The following is a 19978-nucleotide window of genomic DNA, read 5'->3' as shown; positions in this document are numbered from 1 at the left end:
AAAAATAAGAACAGCAGTTGTGAAATAGCTGTGGAAATTAATCTCAAAGTCACTTTGATGCCTTTAGACATATTTTCTTAGCCAATTATAATCTCTCCTCACCTGTGAAGCCCTTGTGTGATCATCAGTTTTGCCTTCTGGTCCACCTTCTCCTTTCTACTCTTTCTATTGTAGTATAAAAAATAATTAAAAATTCTTGCACAAATTCTGCGCAGAAATTAAGGACGAGTGAGTCTATTCCTTACTAGAAGCTAGCTAGCCAGCCATAGGTTAGCGTTCTTATTCCGCGAGCTATATTGGAGCGGAGGCCACGCCCACTCGCGGGACCGCGCTACCGCTCGTTCTAGACCTCAAAAAACAAACCCACTATGGGCCGAACATGGACGCTCTCAGCTGCTCTATTGGACAGTGACAGCCCTGCATGTGTAAACCACAAGAGCCAGAATCTGGTTCAGAGGAGGAGGACACTGGACTGTCCGGGAATCACCCTCGGTCCTCTCAGTCATCTTCAGAATGGTAATTTTTCTCTCTCGTTTAGGAACGTTAGCAATATGCGTCAGCTAGCATAGCATAGCCAAATGATGTAAGGCTATCAACAAAAAGGCTAACACAACACATTTGTCACTTTACCAAATCATTTCATCTGTTTAGTCACAACTCAAAGTAGCAGACATCCTCTGCAGTCCACCAGAAAATTGTTTATTTGTTTGTGACTTGTTTACTCATCTGCATAGACATATATATATAAGTAGGCCAAGCATCCGGGGTTGTCAGATGCGTCACCACGGCTGCCATCGTGTACCGGGGCTTCTGACCGGCGGTCAGATTCTGTCTGATTGTATCGATTTTAGTATAATACATCCATGGATTGTATTAGCACCTGGACTGCGTAAATAAACCGGATTTTTGTTGTTGTTGTCTGCTTTTATAAATTTGAATGACTTAAATCTAATGTCGATCTTGATCACTGTCATGGATAATCACGCATCCCTGAGTCATTTATTTTAACCTGTAAAAAGCTAACATTTGTTTTTTAGATTCTAGAAGATTAGAATCTAACAATTACCTTGGAGTGAAAAGCGGGAGGAAAAACAAATTAAAAAAAAAATATTATAATGTATATATTATAGTATAATATAATATTAATATTATATATATATGTGTGTGTATGTGTATATATATATATATATATATATATATATATATATATATATATATATATGTATGTATATATATATATATATATATATATATATATATATATATATATATATATATATATATATATATATATATATATATATATATATATATATGCATTTTTTTACCCACTGGTAAAAATAATAGCCAGATGGTGGGAGCACGAGGAATTAATGTTATTTTATAAATGAATAATAATAATAATAATGGAGAGAGATAATTATTATAAATGTATGAAATAAGAAAAATATTTATATGAATAAAATAATACATTATATACACACACACATATTCTAATTTCTAATACATTAATTCGTCATATAACTTATATTAACTCATAGAACTAATATTTCGCATTTTGAAATGAAAACTTTTTAATTTAACAAGTTATTCAGTATTATAAATACATGTCTTCCATTTGTAACAAACCTTAAAAAAGGCTTGATAATCGTTTGAAAATTCATTGAGTTATAATGATATTTATAATTGATACATCTCTGCCTCAACTGTCTAATGCGGTGAATAGATGCGGCTGCCACTGACACAAGATGGCGGCCGCGCTGACGCATTGTTCCAATGGACTGGAGTGGCGAAGGCTTGGTCTGTGTATAAATGTCCATGACTCACCTGTTCATTTATTTGTTTTCTGAGTAGCATAAACAGACTAAAGCTAACATTTTGTAAGAGACCACTGTGTTTTACAGAAGGAAAAATGAAACCTGCATCCAGCATGTATTTAGTTTTGTTGAATATTCCTCAGTGACTCTGGGAAAGATCTTCTGTATCTCTGAACTATTTAAACCAAATCATACAGATTTTGGTCATTCTATGTGATCTCCTCACCAACTAATGTAATTACTTATTATTTATTTGTTTTTAATTTCCATTCACTGAGCTTTCTAGAAACTACTTATAGCCCCACAGGCCCGCTCCTGGCTTTGAAATCCCTATAATCTAAACTGTTCAGATAACTTTTCTGTTATTGTTTATGATAAAGAATTGACAACTGAAATGTTTAGCAATATCTGAAGTCATCATGTCAACTTCATTGAACTTGTACAGGTGTGCCTGTGGAGAATGCAGGACGATGCCCTGAACATTTACCAGGCAGACAACAGGCCGCTGGAGATGAAGGAAAGATCTGTGTAAGTTTGACAATAAAATATTTAATTATTTGAAATGTGTAGGAAATGCATTGTGTTGATGAAATGGCATGCCTGTCTTTCAAAAACTGTTAAGGTCTAGGACTCAATAACCTAGTCACACTGTTAATGCAATAATATCATCGTTGTTGATCAGTATTTACCTACATGAATCTACCTAAAAATGCATCATGGGAAGTTTCATGAGCAGTTTCATGTAGGAACTATTTTCTTGCTATTGAACCATACCTGCCAACTGTATCACTGTGCAGGAGGAAGCGTGCATCTACTGCTAGCTCACCTAGCACCACCGAGAGAGCTAATATTACACTTCAGCTAAGGAGGAGTTTGGTAAAGAGAAAATAGTTCCTAAATGAAACTTCTCACAACAAGGTGTATGGATTATTTTGAGTAAACGGGTCATAATTTTAGAGATATTACTGCTGAATTTTCAAATGTATATTTTCAACATATCCTCATAGGACGATTCACATGATATCTTACAAATTAGCGCAAATTATTTTAAAGCTCTGTACTTAACATAAAGTTACATTGGTTAGGTTCAGGAAAGTAAAGTTACATAGCTTAGATTTAGTAAAAGAACTATGGTTGGGTATTATTATGTTGCACAATTAATGTAATACATACTTAAGCCTTTGAAAGTTTTCTTGTGCTGCATTCAGACTCCTTTCACAAGTATTAAAACCTTTGGACCCTGAGTAAATTGGTTTGATTTATTCTGAAAACATGGAGGAAAAAAAGACAAAAAGACAAGAAGTATTCTAAAAAAAATCGCAAGAATTTGGTGTGTTTAATTTTTAAAGAAAAAAACTGGGGAACAATATCCAGATATTATATATAATTGTAATATCATAATTACAGTATTTAAAATTATGTTACAGAATTATAGTTTTTTTACAGGTAAGGGTACAGGTTTTTCAGGTAATTTCCTTGTTTTTTTCTACCCCTTTTTATTGCTAATTTTCAGATAACTTTATTGTATTTTTTTTTTACGATCTTCTTGCTAATTTTTGGGTCATTTCTTCTTTAGTTGCTCAATGTCTTCCTACCATCTTTTTTAAAAAAATTTGCTCAGGTGTAAGGTAATGTAACTTATCAGTGTGACGTCCTTTGGTTGTTTGACCCATCTACCACTGCAGTCTGTGTCCTGCAGACTCTGGCTCTTTATACTATCTTTTTTACTCCCATCAGTGCATTAGTCATGTGATCAAAGCCTTCATGATTATGCAGGGAACATACGAATTTTGGTGCATTAATTGTCGTAGGACTGTGAGCGTGTGTGGTTGTCTGTCTATATGTGTCGGCTCTGCGATAGTCTGGCGACCTGTCCAGGGTGTACAGGGTGTACTTCCGCCCGATGACAGCTGGGATTGGCTCCAGCCCCCCCGCGACCCTTACGAGGACAAGCGGTTACGGAAAATGACTGACTGACTAATTGTCGTAGGTATATTTATTAACATTGCATGAGAACAAGTCTAATTTTTTGGCTCTTTGAGTACCATAAGCCATGCATCATCTAGTTCCAGTATATTTGAGAAAAGGCAGATATCTTCAAAACTTGGAAACTTACACCAAAACCAAAATAGCACTACTGGTAAGAGGAATAATATCTATTTTTTTTACTGTCCCTTTAAAGGGTGTTTTTGCTGCAATGGTGCTATTTGGCACAAACCCTGTGTTTGTAATTGTATGCACGCTAAATACAAAAATACAGGCATTGGCCCATATCCCTCCTCCCTCCCTCTGTGCTATATGTTCTGCACATGCTTGTATCAGCTTCTCATGTAGGCAGACAGGGCACAACTAAGTGTGTGCGTGTGTGCTTTAGTCCCGGGTGTTGTGTGGATCTGTCGGCGCCTAGCCTATCGCTCCCCCTGGGCACATGAAGGGCGGTATGGTGGCTGGGGGCTGGGAGCTGCTGACATGACCGCCCAGTTCAAAGAGATGGAGCAGGAGATGCAGGCAGGGAGCGAACAGAGCTGCCTTTATGCTCACCTTGGCTGAGCCTGGGAAAACTCTGCAGCCCCCCCGTGTTTGCCTGTGGTTACAGGCAGGGAGGCAAGTGGACTTACAGGTGCTGTATAGTGCTGCCCAGGCTGCGTGATATGCCAGAGTCTGTGATCTGTTAAAAAAAGCTCAACAATATCCCGTGTTTTTCATGAGAGCTTAGGGCTGATGGATGGCACGGAGCGTCGTGTAGTGTGAAAATATCATGAGCAGGTCTGTCGAGAAAGTAAAAAAACTGATCTTTCCAGCCATCAGTCGGTACTAACACTGAAGCTGAAAAATCTTATGAGTTCACTGCCACCTGACCTCTGACCTCCATCCATGCCAGTATTTTTTATGCCAGTTTACCATTTTGTTGTTACACCTACTGTAATTGCAATTTAAAAATGTCATTTACTTTATTAACCAGTGAAATGGTCTTAAAACAGCCATGACAACCAGGATGGTTACTCTTTTTGCCTTTGACAAATACTTATGTCTTTTAATGCTGCTAAAAGGAAACCTATTGTTTATTAACTTCTCAAATTACAATTATAAAGTTGTTATAGACTTCAGTTTTCTTTTAATTAAAGGTATATCGACGTGCTCTTCATTCTTGGGATTGATTGACTGCTTTTAATTGTGTTTTATTGACATTTCAAAAATAGCGCTGAAGTTTTGTGCAAACTGTTAGCTGTATTGGTATTGTTGCTGTTGGTGTAAGCTCCGTTAGCTGCTAGCCATCAGTTAAATCACCTGCCACGCTGAGAACCATCTGATATGATTTGAATTTTGCATAGAGACCCTAAAAATGAGATCACAAAAGAACTTTACAATAACCCTCTCTGATTATGACATTTCTGTAATATAAAAGCTCGGTAAAATTTTTTGTTGGAGACAACTGCTGTCCCCCTGATCTTTCTCGTCATCATCCCCATCGTTCTGTGCTCCCATCTGTAGCACCATTCTTGTCTACCCTATAAACAGGCTGGCTATCACCTCTGACACTCCAGTCTTGGTGTTTATAACCTGCACACCACGCACTCACACCTGACTATAGATACTGTTATACTATACCGAAGCTGCAGCGTAACCATCCGTCACATAAAAATTACCCTCCAGGATCTTTATTTTTCCTATTTTTTTTGTTTTTAACTAACGTATTTTTATGAACCCTTCCTAAGGGCTGACTATGATAACACTTGTTGCTGGAGCGGGCTTACGTGTACATTGGCAGGGCCAGGCAGGTGTCACTCAGCAGGCCCTTGCTGTTTTATTAATAGTGTTTTATGTTTCGCCGCGGACGGCTATGAATGTGTCCATTCAGCTGAGGGTGCGAGGAAGGGTTGGAGAGTAAAGTGAAGGAAGCTGCGCGTGTGTGTGTGTGCTTTGTGAAGACTGGCTAAGGTAGGTGTGCCGCGCCAGTGTCTGATTTGAGCGATCGAGGGGGTGTCAGTTGTTTGTGTGTGTGTGAAGGGAGGGGAGAGGCTGACATCACTCCTTCCAGTGCTGAGGGGGTTGTTATTGTTGCCTTTCTCGGCATAGAGGAGCTGGAGCCACGGCAAACATTTCTATGGAACTTCACATCACAGGGAGCTCTGTCATTTCCTACTGTAGACTCTAACACACACACACACACACACAAACACACACACACACACACACACACACACACACAGATAAATACAGACGCAATACAAACGCACACATGCTAAGATACAGTCACGCTGACTGGCATACACATTCTCACACATACGTAAGCATGAAAAAGGACCAAGGCATTTACCACAATCACACACATTCACACACAAACAAAAATACACACACACACACGCGCACACACACACACACACACACACACACACACACACACACACACACACACACTGGCAGATCATTTCTAGTTTAATTACAGAGCATAGGGCTGACACTATTGCATTAACACTTCTGGTGAAACCTCCAATTATGGCTCAACATCAGTTGTAAATCTGTCCATATTAATAAGGTAAATCTTGGATCAGTGTGTGTGTTTGTGTGTGTGTTTGTGTGTGTGTGTGTGTGTGTGTGTGTGTGTGTGTGTGTGCGCGTGCGTGCGCGCACACGCGCGTGTGTGCATGCACAAGTAGGCACATGCTAGCACATGTTGCCCAGACTGGGGGCTTAAACACATTATGTTGCATGCAAAGGACATGCTTTCGGGGGAAATTTATGAAGCCTGACAGCAGAGTGCGGGGGAAGCAGTCATTTTCACTGAATGGAGTTTAAAGGTGCAATCTGGAATTTATTTGACCGTCCACACAAGTTTGACTTTGGGAAATAGCTGATGGGGAATAAGCCTTCTTTAAAACTTTGTTAAACTGTAGTAACTCGATACAAATGTCAGGCATATGAACAAGCCTTTGATGCAATTCATCACTAATATTTTGGTCTTGTATGAAAAGAAGAACATTTAAAAGTGGTAGTGAAGCTTGAGCCTAAAAAAGCCCCTCTGTAACCAACGTAATGTGACAATGATTCAGTGGGGAGAACCATATGCTTATTATAGCGTTACCTGTTGAAGACAATAAATTCATGCAATCTGCAGGGTACTCAAAGGGGACCTATTATACTTTTCTGTATTTTTTGTCCTATATATAGAGTTGCAATGAAGGATATTCAAATTAAATGTAGCCAAAGTTTCAAGTAATGACGTAAATCTATGTAGAAGTCCTGGTGAGAAAACCCCTCAGATTTCCTACCATTCTAAACATTCCATTTCCAACAGTCTTTTCTACTCCGACTACATTATAAATCATACTGAGCCAGACTTCTTTGTAAGATCATGTGCTCCAGGCACTCTGCTGAAATTGTTTTCTTTATGTAGCCTATAAAGCTACATGCTAAAATCAGGAAAAAAGTCCCATCTTGGTTGTCAATGGTGTAAACTTCTCCCTGATTTTTGATCATATTCCTTCTAGAACATGTCTGGTTTTGTTTAGAAGCTTTTACAGAGTGCCCCGGGGATGACATATTTCTGTAAGCTGATGTGGAAGTTAGTGTCACCCTGGTCAAAAAGCCTATGGGAATTTTCCATTGGATTATTGCAGAAAATAAGTACTGTGGCAAACAAATGTTTATGATATGGTGCCTGTGCAGATGCATCATGGCGAGCTTAGAGCTGCGACCAATGAGGTATGTACATTTCTAGATCTATGGTACTGCGGATGTTTACATCATGTTAGCCTACACTGCTAAATGAAGCTGCATGCTAACGCCAGGGAAACATGTAAACTTAGTTGCTGATGTTCTAAATTTCTCTCTGATTTCTGATCATATTCCTGCTTCAGGCTGCAAGGTCCATTTGGTGAGTTTTCACAGTAAAAAGTACTGCAATCCTTGCAGGTATTTAGTCAGACAGAGGGTGAATACAGTTGATACAGCACAGTGTGAGGAAAATAAAGTTTTTTGAACATTGAAACTTGTAAACTTGTTCTCGTAGAAACCATAAGTACAAGTACAAACCTGTAAATGAGTATCATAGGTCCCCTTTAAAACTATAATGAGATTTAGAGGTTACTTTATTTAAGATATTGCAGAGAACCAATATTTTCTCATAAAGTAAAAAGTTCTGCTGATGCTGTGTGTTCCAATCTTCTTTCATTTGTGACTGCGGTCATATCAAATGGAACAAAAACATTTCCTCTTCCTTTCCATTTCAGTTTGGAATGAAAACACGGACTTCAAGCCCCTTCCTTCTGTCTGGTTGTCTGTCCATTAGTCTCACTGTGTTTGTGTGTGTGTGTGTGTGTGTGTGTGTGTGTGTGTGTGTGTGTGTGTGTGTGTGTGTGTGTGTGTGTGTGTGTTTGCGTGTACTCAGTGCCCAGGGTGGGGATTAGTTCTGGTATTAATGGGATGTCCCTTGCTGCATGTCCCCCCTCTCCTCCCTCACACATTCCACTGTCCCAAACATACACACTCACATACACGGCCTTACATGACCCCTCTCCGCCCTGCTCTACTTGAACATACACATGTACACACAATCACACACACACATTCCCCTCTGGCACTGCTTCAGTCCCTCTTCCCTCCCTCACCCTCCGGGGCCTTTGGACATCAGAGCAGGCCTCCCCAATCCCCCTTTAGCAAGCATCCAGACTTGTTAAACCAACAGACGGCCAGGTCTATTGTCCCGCAGCTTGATCTGGAGTGTGTGTGTTGGTTTGGCCCGGACACTAGGTTAGGATAAGGTTTGGACAGCATTGGATCCCCTCTAATCCCAGAAAAGCAGTAAAGTAAAGCCAAGTCCAGGACCTCCGGCGCTTTCAGTGGTACACCCTCCTTCACCTGCAAACACAAATGTGCGCACACACACAGTGTTATGATTGACACAGTGGAAGCCTCAAGATTAGCAAGATGTCTTCCATTACCTAAAAGGCGCAGTCACACCAGAGAGTGGCACGGTGGAATTCATCTGCGCAAAAAAATTGGCCCAAGAGGCTTTGTGACGTAGTAAATGCTTGCAGGCAGATTATAGACAATGGGCCCCTGGGCACAGTTATGTAAAGGGCCCCACCACCTCGGAGCAAGACACACAGACTTTGTGGTGGTTTTGTGTCTCTTTGTAGTCATTATGCATTATTTTGTGTTTCTTTCAGGTTTTGCAATCGTTTGTGGCATTTTGTCTTTTTTTTTTAGGTCTCCTTGTGGTTGTTCGGTGTGTGTTTGTGGTCTTTTTGTGTGTCTTTGTGATCATTTAAGTCTTTTTCTGACCAGTACATATTATTTGAGACATTTTGCAAGTGAAGGCAATTAACATGCTAATGCTGTTTAATCAGAAAAGTCAGCTTTTTGGGCTTCTTTCAGTGTCCTTAGTATTGTTCCATTCCCTCTCTGGCATTTTGGTCTCAGGACTGTATGTCATTTCATTCATTAAAGTTAGAGACGGAGACAAAAAGCTGTCTGAGCTAGTGAGTTTGCTTAGGTTCAGTAAGCAAGTTTGACAGTTAGCAAGACAATGACTGCACACTGTTTTAGTAAAATATGCAGTGGTACCATTGACTCCTATTTTCGAACTGTTGCGGTGTAAATAAAAGTGGGTAGTGCATTATGGCTAATAACGTCTTTCATTTTGGACACTCCAGTTGGGAATCCACCCAATTTTTTTGCCCATTTTCAATTTGCACATTAAAAAAACTGAGTGGAAATACCAGCCTATTCTCATTACTCGTAAAGCGCTGTAAAATAGAAACCTTTTGCATCTGCAGGTGTCAGGTGAGAACTGTTTGCGGTGTTATTATACACTGGAGGATGGTTGGATGGCACCTGCTACGCTCGCGTGATACAAACATGGGCAACGCCACTTGAGAACGCCGCTTGACGGAACCTGTCGCATCTGCTTTAAATACTGCAGACAGTGTCAGGCTCAAACACTGCCGGTAATGACATAATATTAGGTGCTCGAGGGTCCCACAAACAACTGGCTTTCATGCGGGCGTCTGGTGCGTCCTGTCTGAATGTGATGTTTTTTTCTATACTTTACCATGTGCCTCTTTAGCCTAATCCTAACCATTCATGAGTTTGTCGCCTAAACCTAACCATCCATGCCAGCATGTGCATTTCTTGACATCCTGGCATTGGTTGCCATGTGCTGTTGTTGTTGTCTTAACATAACCACGCGCAGCATTATCACAAAGGATACCTAGAGTGTAATATGTAGATGTGGAGTCCATTTCACAGTGGCAATATGTGACTACTTGAGATGAGAACATGTTGCAAAAAATGAGCAAAATCTAGAAATATCCCAAAAATAGTGATAAGGCTTGGGTTATGTGGAAATGTTAGTGTATCAATAAAATGTAAATGCGATTAAGTGCAGTGGAGACAGATTCAACAAGTAATGACGTTGTGCAGTGCTGTCCACCATTGCACCGCTCTCCCTATTGTCTCTGGATGGCTTTTAACAGGCTTAAGCACAGAGGGCTGTTAGCAGCACTCTACCAATAGCACAGAACTGTAACATTAGTTGTTCAAAACTCTCCATTTCCATTGTCTAGTGTGCTCTCTAGTATTATGCACCCATTGTTTTCCTGTGTTTGGGGTTTGACTAACGCTCTTTTAACTACACCATCCCACTGCGCCCTCTTCTGCATTGCAACCTGAGTGGAGAATTAGCGCAACCCACTGCTTATCTCAATAAACCAACTCCCAATATTTGCATAACAGTACTGGAAGGAAAAGTGCTTACATTTGCATATTCTTGTACTGATTTTCTGTAAAATTTGGTTAAAATTTGCACTACATTTGAATGGAAACCAAACTTTGGCTCTCTGCTCCATCAGTACTGTCAAAACAGGCCTGCTATAGTTTTCAAAATTCACCAAAGTTGAACTGAAAATGAAAAATGAACAATTAGCCTATTTGGGTAGCCCTGTTGGCAAATCCAATGATTGCTGAGATTCAGTGGCATTGAACTGATTTTGCCACTTAATGTTTTAATTTTTTAAATGCTAGTGTTACCAGACCTTATAGGAATTCAAATTAGAAACCAAAAAGTTACATTAACATACACACACCTCTTAACCCCAGCCTTACCTTTCCCCTGAACTTTACCCATACCCTACCCTTGCTCTATTTTTACTATAAAGCCAGGTCCAATTATAAGACCTATTACTCAGTATATTTTAAGAAAGTGTTACCCCAACATTTCAGTGGTCAACCATTCTCAGAGGAACAAAGGATGCTTTCTAACACCAAAAAGAAATCATTCAAGGGAAAAACCAAGAGATTCACATTATTTATTCTGGGCAAACTTAGAGTCATTTCCACTATATGTCATTCCTTCTGTAATCATCATTTCAGTTCCCACACTTTCAATACTGAACGCCTCTCAGGCTTCCCATTGCCATACATAATACATGACGCGCCTTCAAACGCCTGTGCATTCAAAACAAACCTTTATACACCCCACCCCCAGCCTCTTCTTAACCTCCAGCTCCTGAACACTCCTCTGTGACTGTGTCAGAGGAAAGAGTTAAGCCAAGGGGTGTAAGTGTAATGCACACTGGCCCTGCGAATTGACTTTAAACGGGGGAAAGAAAGTCAGAACACGGCAAACGGTTTTGATTTATGGGAGCAGAACCACATTTGATATTCATTTCCGCAGCTGTGGCCAGCTAAAAAAACAGCCCGCAAATAGACCCACACTGACAATGGCGCAGTGTAGCCCTCCAGTGTGTGTGCGTGTGTGCAAGTGTGTGTCCCAGAGCCTGCGTGCGTCAGTCCTATTTTAGAATTGTTTTGGGGCTCTTTCAGTCAAATTCGCCGCAGATGTTTCTGATTCGCCAAACACATATAATAAGTAATTATTGAAAACACCTTTCGGTTGCCCAGGGTTGTGTGGTGCTTCATTTTGTGTAATCGAAGCTGTGGTTTTTCAGAGAGGCAAAGGATCCAAGAGTTTATTGAAAGCCAGCGAAACAGCCCCGCAGTCAGAGTTTCCCGAGAGAAGGAGAGAAAGAAGGGAGCTTAAAGAAATATTCCCCATCCCGCGTCAGTGAAAAGACAGAAAGAGAGAGGAGAGGGAGGATCTGGAGATGGAGAGATGAAGAGGGAAAGATCAGCAGCAATCACAGCTAGTCAAGTGGAAAGAGATGAGGAGATTTGGCGGTAAGAGATACAGAGAGGAGATTGCTCATTGTTAGGATGATTAACTAACCGAGACTCCAACTCACACTATAACTGAGCATATAAACTGAAATATTTGCCACTGATAAAACATAATTTGCAATAATTCTTTTAATAATTTCCTCTGGCACGAAGAAGATAAAGCTAGGCTACAACTGCAAGAAACACAAACTCTCCGTACAGCAGACAACCAATGAAATATAAAAAGGAAACACTTCTGAATTGTCAGAACCAGACAGATGTGTGAATCACATTTGAAAATCTAAACTTAATGTAATAACTCTATGTATGCTTGTCTTATAAAAGGTGTCTGCTGTACTTTGTGTACCTGACTCTTAAAGGCCTGGTCACACCAACAATAAGAATAGTGTAGTTTTGCTGGGATCTGTGAAACGGAAAGGTTTTGTGTCAAGTTGGACTTTAATGAACTTTGACACACGAATTTGCGCCATTGACCAAGAGAAAAAATGTCTTGACAGAGCTGACCTTTTGGGGAGCACGGAGAAAACAAATGCCCATTGAGGAAATCATGGTCTGTTACTAGCTGTGTTGCTTCAGTTTTCATTAACCCCCTCTGTCAGGGTGTACAATGATCCACAAGACAGAATTTGATGGCACAGATTGTCTTTTTAATAAACTGTAAACTAATTGTCCTGTTAGTGATACAGCTAGCAAGGTTGCTAACCCAAAAGCTAGCTAACAGACATTTAGCAAGCGTGTTTGGAGAGTCAGAAAACCTGCATATGAATTAGCATGTTAGCACTTCGGGTCATCCTGAAGTCAATGTTTTTTATTGAATGGGTTTCTGGTGAGATACTTAAAATAAGATCTACGTCAATAAATACCCCGGTTGTAAATTTTTAAGGCTTTTACGTTGATTAAAAAGGGTGGTAATAAGTAAAGTTTCTTCAAAAATATACATTCTCTGCAGTTTCAGTATCCTAACAGGGTTTGAACTACCGATTGTGGGTGTTAGTCACCCTTTGCAGAATCTCCTAGGAGCATTTTCGCCAACAATCCTGAGTGTTAGCGGCTCTTTGCTGTGTTTCCCAGTTGTATTTCCAAGCTGCGTTTCTCAGTGGCGTTTGAGCCAAGGCTTGGGTGTTTTTCACCAACCTGTCCGTGCTTTTCCACCAAGTTTTTTGCCACCAAATGTGTGTTTTAAGGAAAAAACATGATATTTTCTTAACCATAACCAAGTGATTTTGGTGCCTAAACCTAACCACATGTTAGCATTGTTGACAATGGTAACATATCTGTGGTTTACAAAAGTGTACAGTGCAAACATTTTCTTTCTGGGGATTGGGTAGTCGAACTGTGTGTATTTTTGGAGAAAGTGGACTAGGGAACAATTTGGCATTTGTTTTGGGATAATGGACTGTTGGAGAAATGGACTTTCAGTACAATGGGACATTTTTGAGACTAGCAGGCCTATGGAATTTTAGCAGTCTCTGTTCATTCAAAACGTAGCATTAGCATTTAACTTTTGGCGACTGCATTTACGCTATAAAAGTCATAAAAGTGGTGTTCATTTGTGAAGATTACTTTGCTGAACTTCATGTGTAAGTATCATAAACTTGTGTTTGCCACAGAGCTTATTTTCAGCCATAATTTAAAACCCAATGGAAAAATTCCATTGGATTTTAGTCAAGGGAACCAAGGCAATGCTTACTTCAGGGACACCCTACCAAAGAAAACCTTATCCCTGCAGCACTCTATAACTCTTTAGTTAATGAAGTGACGAACAGTCCTGAGAACAAAAGGCCAGACAGGGTAGGTCACAGGGAGTAAACGACACATTACAGAGAAAATGAAAACCTTACAAGCTAATGTAGCTTCCCAGAAATCCAACTAGAATTTTGTTTTTTTGTCATAGTCATCTTTCTACACCCAATGCACAATCATTGAGTTTTCCCAGTAGAGCTGCATAAACTTGTCACAGTGGAAAGTCTCTGTGACTTTAGAACCGTGTTTGCACAAGCTTACATGTCTACAAATTGGTGTCTGCGATTCTGTGTGGGTGACTGAGTGCTTGTTCTGTATGTGGGTGTTTGTGTTCTGCGTGTGTGCATGTCATTTAAAGAGAGAGAGAGAGGGATATAAGAGAGAAAACGAGAGAGAGAGAGATTGGAGACAGGATGGGGGATGACAGACTGGATCTGATTACGGGTTGGAATGGCTGGGAGGGTTTGCGGTGCAGCGCTTTCTCAATAGTACATTCCTGTGTGCAAGCCGGGGCAGGATCCACAGCTACAGGCCGGCCTCTGCCAGAGGGATTGAGCAAAAAAAGACGTCGTCAGAACAAGCAGTGGGTCAGCACTCACAGTTAGTAGGCCCTTGCTAGATAGCAGGATAAAAGATGAGTAATTCACACGTCCCGCGCCCAGCCTCCATGACACTGGAACACAGTTTAACAGCCCTTCTGTGTTACACGAGCGCAGCAGATATTTTCTGCAGCTCGGAGGTCTAAGGCTGGAGTGGGGCTTTATTGTTTCTGGACGCTAGGTGGATGTTGAATTCGCATGCCCTCTGAAACTGTCAGCGCTGAGTGGAGTGACCTTTAAAGGAGGAAGCCGACTTCTTTTGGAGGCCCAGAGGTCTGTGCGGGCCAAGGTTCTGTGTGTGTGTGCCAGTGTGCCAGCAGGAAACGTCTGACAACTGTACAAATCAGCGCTTTTAAAAGTCAACAGCTGTATGCCAGCGTGACACCTCACCGCTGGAAAATTCAAAGACTCACCTGCGCTGTTGGGTAAATTGTTAAATGTCGCTTCAGGTCTTCTACCCAAACACACACACACATAAACACGGCAGCTGACAGATCAAACCTTTACCTGTCCCTCAGACCTGCTGGGAAGAAGCCAATCTTTCCAGTTAGCTGTCTGTCTCTTGGGCTAACTGTCTGACTGGCTGTTTGGACATGTCAGTTATCGACAGACTGTTTCTCTTCCTGTGTGTCTCTCTCTCTCCTGCTTATTTCACACACACACACACACACACACACACACACACACACACACACACACACACACACACACACACACACAAGCACTCCCTCTGCGTCAAGTTCAGGCCAAGGTTTTGACACGAGTCAGTGAACAACACAGAGGTTCCCATGCTGAAAGCTGATAAGGAGGCCTTCCTCCCACTGCCAACTCCTCTCTCCTCCCATGTGGTGCTAGGCAGTGTGTGGGGCTCTGTGTGTGTGTGTGTGTGGGCATCTGGGAAAGGTAAGTGGGAGGATGAGGAGCGGGCCTTCGCCCAGGTCTTTGTTCACTCTCCTACTCCTGCCGCCATCGTTGCTGATGGTAAACACCTCCGCCAAGTCACAAAAGAACACCCCCCTCGCCCTTTAGTTTGATTTACTACACGAAGGAAATAACATTAACTTGTCCGTACGCCCCTCCCTCCCCCCGCTCACTCTTTGTTCACAGGTTTGTTTACTATTCTCTGTATGGAAAATCCTTCAGGAATGTGGAGGAAGTGGGTGTTTCCTCCAGTAGCTTGAGTTTTAATGGGGGGGGGGCAGGAGAAAGGGGAAAGATTGGGGGTGGGACGTTGGGCTGTTCCAACATCCCACAATGCTTCAAGTGGTCAGGCCAGCAGAGTGTATGTGTGGAGTTAGCTTCAGGTTACCCGAGGAAGCGGGACCTATTTTTCATCTGGCTGCATTAATTAAAGGGGAAGGTCAGATAAGTTAAGCTTCAGTCCACACCTTCAGACACATACGCACAATGGATCTTCCTCTGAAGTTCCATTGTGTCTTTAAAGAAAAAAATATTTGCTCATCCACCGGTTATCCAGGCCCAGTTACCCTTGAATCATAATTAATGGTGCAGTATCTTGGGAATTGCCTTGATCCAAATAGACTGATTTTATGTATATATATATGTTTTATTTAACCAGGTAAAAGTCTCATTGAGATTTAAAATCTGTTTTCCAAGAGTTTTCATCAAAGTTCTTGATTTTTTCACTCGCTATGAAACAAGGATCCCTTGAAATGTGCTCAATTTTTCTAGAACTTGCCCTTGAAATCATACCAAACATTGGGTGTAAAAGGTTGAAAACAATGGTGACAAAAATATGTCACTACTAGGTCCATTTAATAACTGCTTCCAAGGTCAAGAATGAATTTTCAAGAAAACTTAAAGGGGAGCCGTGCCCTTTTATAAATCCCATACATGTTATTTCATCTAAGACTGTCCCAAAATATCAGTAAAAATGAACAACTCTCTTCAAAATCCAAATACTAGAGTGCTTAAACTCAAATGTGTGACATAAGGGTATAAAGTCTGGAGCTTTCCCATTGGGACAGATGTAGATTTTCTGTTTCAGAACTGAGAACACTACAACAGAATGAAGCTCAACTGGGTTTTAAAAAGAAAACAAACTTTCTGTGGGTTAATACATTCAGACTCCCATTCACTGTGGAGCAGCTCCATACATTATACCCTATGACATCACAAGTTTGAGACTTATCTCTCTGGTTTCTGGTTTTGACAGAGAGTGGCTCAGGTTCACCAATATTTATTTAACTTTCCTAGGCCATGGAAAGAACATAATGAGATTATTAATTTAGGGTGTGTTCCCCTTTAAAGTGGTTAAAAAGAGAAAGAAAAGATGGAAACCTGTCATTTGATGACAAATGGGCAAACGTCTTGTGCTGAGGATGGTCTTGTGATGCAATCAAAAGCCCCAGAACAGAGATTGTTTTGTCTTAAACATCTTACAGATGTTTATTTTGATAATTAAACTCATGTAGCCAGAAATCCCTTAATGTGACCATTAATTTGAAAAGTCAGAGCCCAAATCAAACCTTAAAACCCAAATCCCTTCATTAACAAATCAAGTAGACTGAAAGGCCTTCGTGACTTTCCCTTTAATTGTCAATTTAAAATGTTATTAAGGGATTAAGACTAAGATGAAACTCCTCAAAGGCTCTTTATGTGACAGCATTGATATAACAGCAAACCACTTTTGCTATGTAAAAATGTAGTGGAGTAAAGGGGACCTGAAAAAAGAATAAAGTCATGCTTCCTCTGTGTGTGTTGTAATCTGAGCTTCTCTGTGGTTTGTTGTGCTATGCTGGTCCGGCTGTGCTTGCATGTAAATGCATGTGTGTATTCCATGGGCCATCTTACTGATGCCACCTCATATGGAGGTTACTGCTGATATCAGGATGGCCTCATCAAGGAAGCCTCACACCCACTCTGTGGTTCCCCCCTGGTTAACACGGTTAGCTCTGTCAGTGTAATCTGAGCTTCTCTCTAGCTTGTTAAAGCAAACTGGTTCAGTTGTGTGTGCATGTTAATACATGTGTGCTTCCCACTGGCTAGCTTATGCGCTTTGCACTGTGCTCATACAGCACTTATGGCTAATATTACAGTACAGTGGCATTGTGGAAGTGTAGCACCATCCCTCCAGTGCTCCCCAATGGAGCACCATTACCTCTGTCAGCACTGTAAGGAGTTAACACCTTTAGCTGCTGGCTGCTGCCTCAGCAACCGCCATGTTGAGAACCATGTGCAGACAACTCACATGCTCTGACTTTGGTATAGAGACCTTTTAATAAAGTATATGAATTTAAGTTAAGGTGTGAACTTAAGTTTTATGGGTTGACTTGTATTTCGTACATTTTAATAGGTTTGTATAACAGTCTGTAAAAATAATGGACATAACTTTCCTGATGGCTGATGCCATCTTGGTTTTTTGGAGCCAGAAGTGACCATATTTGGGCAAGAGGCTGAAACTGTGGAGGATCAAGTAGACTGGAAGCTTTGGACACTATCAGCAGATAGCCTCACTCCAGCAATATGTGTAGCTTTGGGCATTATAAAATATAACTGGGTGAGGTATGTAAAAATTCACCCCACATACAGTTGTTGACTATTGAAATAAACAATAGAGACCAAATCTTTAACTGAACCAGGCTGTAAACGTGCTGTAAAGTTAGGAATTTAACATGGGGTGCTATGAGAAGTGACTCACTGTTTGAGCCAGCCTCAAGTGGCTATTAAAGGAACTGCAATTTTTGCACTTAAACGTTGGATTCATTTTTCAGCCTCAGAGGTTGCCGCTGGGTTTATTCCCCTTTAAGCTGTGTTTTAATTACCATTATATCTTAAAATTCACCAATTATTCCCTAAAATGTCTTTAAAACATATGCTCACTTATATTTTGAGTCACGGTATCTTCAGGTGAAAAGTTAAGGGATTCAGTTTCATAGTGACAGTTAAGAAAGCAGCTTATATCCTCTCTAATAGTAATTCTTCACATCACCATCAGTCTGTTATTACCGGTGTTTCACTGTTGGTGTGTGGCAGTAGCTTTGGTGACCTTTGACCCTCTGCTACCAGTAAAAACACACCTCTGTGATTACACACACAGTTGTGGTCACCTGCAGCCCTCCTCACTGTCCTTTTCTCAAGAACTCGGTAGCTGCAAATTAGTCTCACCGTGTGTTTTCAGCTGTTTATGTTTGAGTGATTATACAAGGACAATCCAGATGAGGAAAACATGACGACAGCTACAGTGAGTGTAATAATACTATTAGTTTCTGGCACCTATGCTGGAAAGAAATTAGCTATAAGAACTGTTTGCAAATACCGAGGGTCACAACCTCTCCATTATAAGCAATACTTTAGCAGATGATGCTCCCACGCCCACGCTCACCCCCCTCACCCCTCCACACACACACGCAGCATGGCCCTGTGAAAAGGGGCTGAATCATCTGTGTTAATGAGGGCCTTAGATTTCCATGCTGCTCTGATTCTGACTGTGTCTGCGTCTGCCTTGACCACTAAAGAGCCCCAGCTGCCCACAGAAATGCCTACAAGGGGATGCCTGCCTCCTGACTCCATGTGCTCTTGTGTGTGTGTGTTTATGTGTGTTTGACCAGCACGAAAAGTACATTGTGCAACTCTTTTTAGTGTGTGTCTCCCAGCTAGTAGTAGCAGATGCAGTGGCCTCCTGGATGGCAGCATCTGAAATAAACCTGTCCTCAAAGTGCTTGGAATGACTACCAGTTTGGATAATCCCAGTGTAGCTGTATACAAAAGTTGTGTGAGGTCACCGCTTACCTGACATGAACTGCATTATCCCAGCAGAATGAAACAAACCACAAGAATGAGCTGCAAACACTACAGGTCTGCTTTCAATCAGGATACATGGTGTTGCAGCTTATCACGTCTAATCCTTGAGGTTTTGTGCATTTATGTTGCTGCAATTTGCTCTCATTTTAGAGCTTTGTACACGCAGACTGTGTCTGCCTCAGTTTAGTGTGTGTGTGAGTACATGATGGATAAAGGAGGGGGTCTAATCTGTGTGTGCGCGTCTCTCTATCTTCTGCAGGTGATGATCTGATCTCAGGTGTGTGTGATTGTGTTTGAGGAATCCGGCCCCCATCTTCCAATCTGTCCATCTCTCAGCGCTCGTGTAGCAGCAGATGAGAGTCCCACCCCTCTGCAGCAGGTGATCACAGGACTCCTTTTCTGTTTTATGGAAACAGGCCTGTCACACTGGTATGTGGCCCGTCTGTTAACACTCAGCTCATGAGCAGTGCTGCTAACAGTGTTTATCTGTTTATGAAGCTCTCCACTGCTTTTATTGGACCCCTTTTTAATATTTAGCAACAAAACTTAACAGATAACTTAATATATTGTAATTATCCTAATATTATAAGTATATACTAAATTCCCAGAGGGCGAATGCTCAAAATTCATGTAAAACTTGATATTTTCTATCCAATCTGACTAAAAAAATGTTTTAAGTTTTCTGTGTCTAAAAATGTCTTCAGATTGGTATGGTACTGATCAATCCACCATGAAACCAGCCTCTCCTTGTCTTCAGGGACGTCTAACCTAACTCAAACTATTTTGCTCCTCCAACTTTTTATAAGCCACACATGGCTCTGTCATATATTGTCATTGTCAGCCGTCAGTCCACCACTTTCATGTGCTAGATGAACT

General features: G+C 41.0%; 1 long non-coding RNA gene across 2 annotated transcripts in view; it reads left to right on the top strand.

The window, feature by feature from the left end:
* The first annotated feature begins 346 nt into the window (after positions 1 to 346).
* The window catches only part of LOC148187743 (uncharacterized), a 35153-nt gene continuing 15521 nt past the window's right edge, over positions 347 to 19978 (top strand). The window contains exons 1-3 of one of the 2 annotated variants that reach the window (XR_015778450.1): positions 347 to 516; positions 2263 to 2345; positions 19362 to 19481. This is a non-coding gene — a long non-coding RNA (uncharacterized LOC148187743). The remainder of the gene's footprint in view (positions 517 to 2262; positions 2346 to 19361; positions 19482 to 19978) is intronic. The other variant, XR_015778451.1, reaches the window with a different exon arrangement.

The sequence above is a fragment of the Plectropomus leopardus genome, chromosome 13 (genome assembly GCF_026936395.1).
Source record: "Plectropomus leopardus strain MGB_pleo_1.0 chromosome 13, ASM2693639v1, whole genome shotgun sequence".
Taxonomy (NCBI): domain Eukaryota; kingdom Metazoa; phylum Chordata; class Actinopteri; order Perciformes; family Serranidae; genus Plectropomus; species Plectropomus leopardus.
This window is presented reverse-complemented; position numbering and strand designations above follow the sequence as displayed.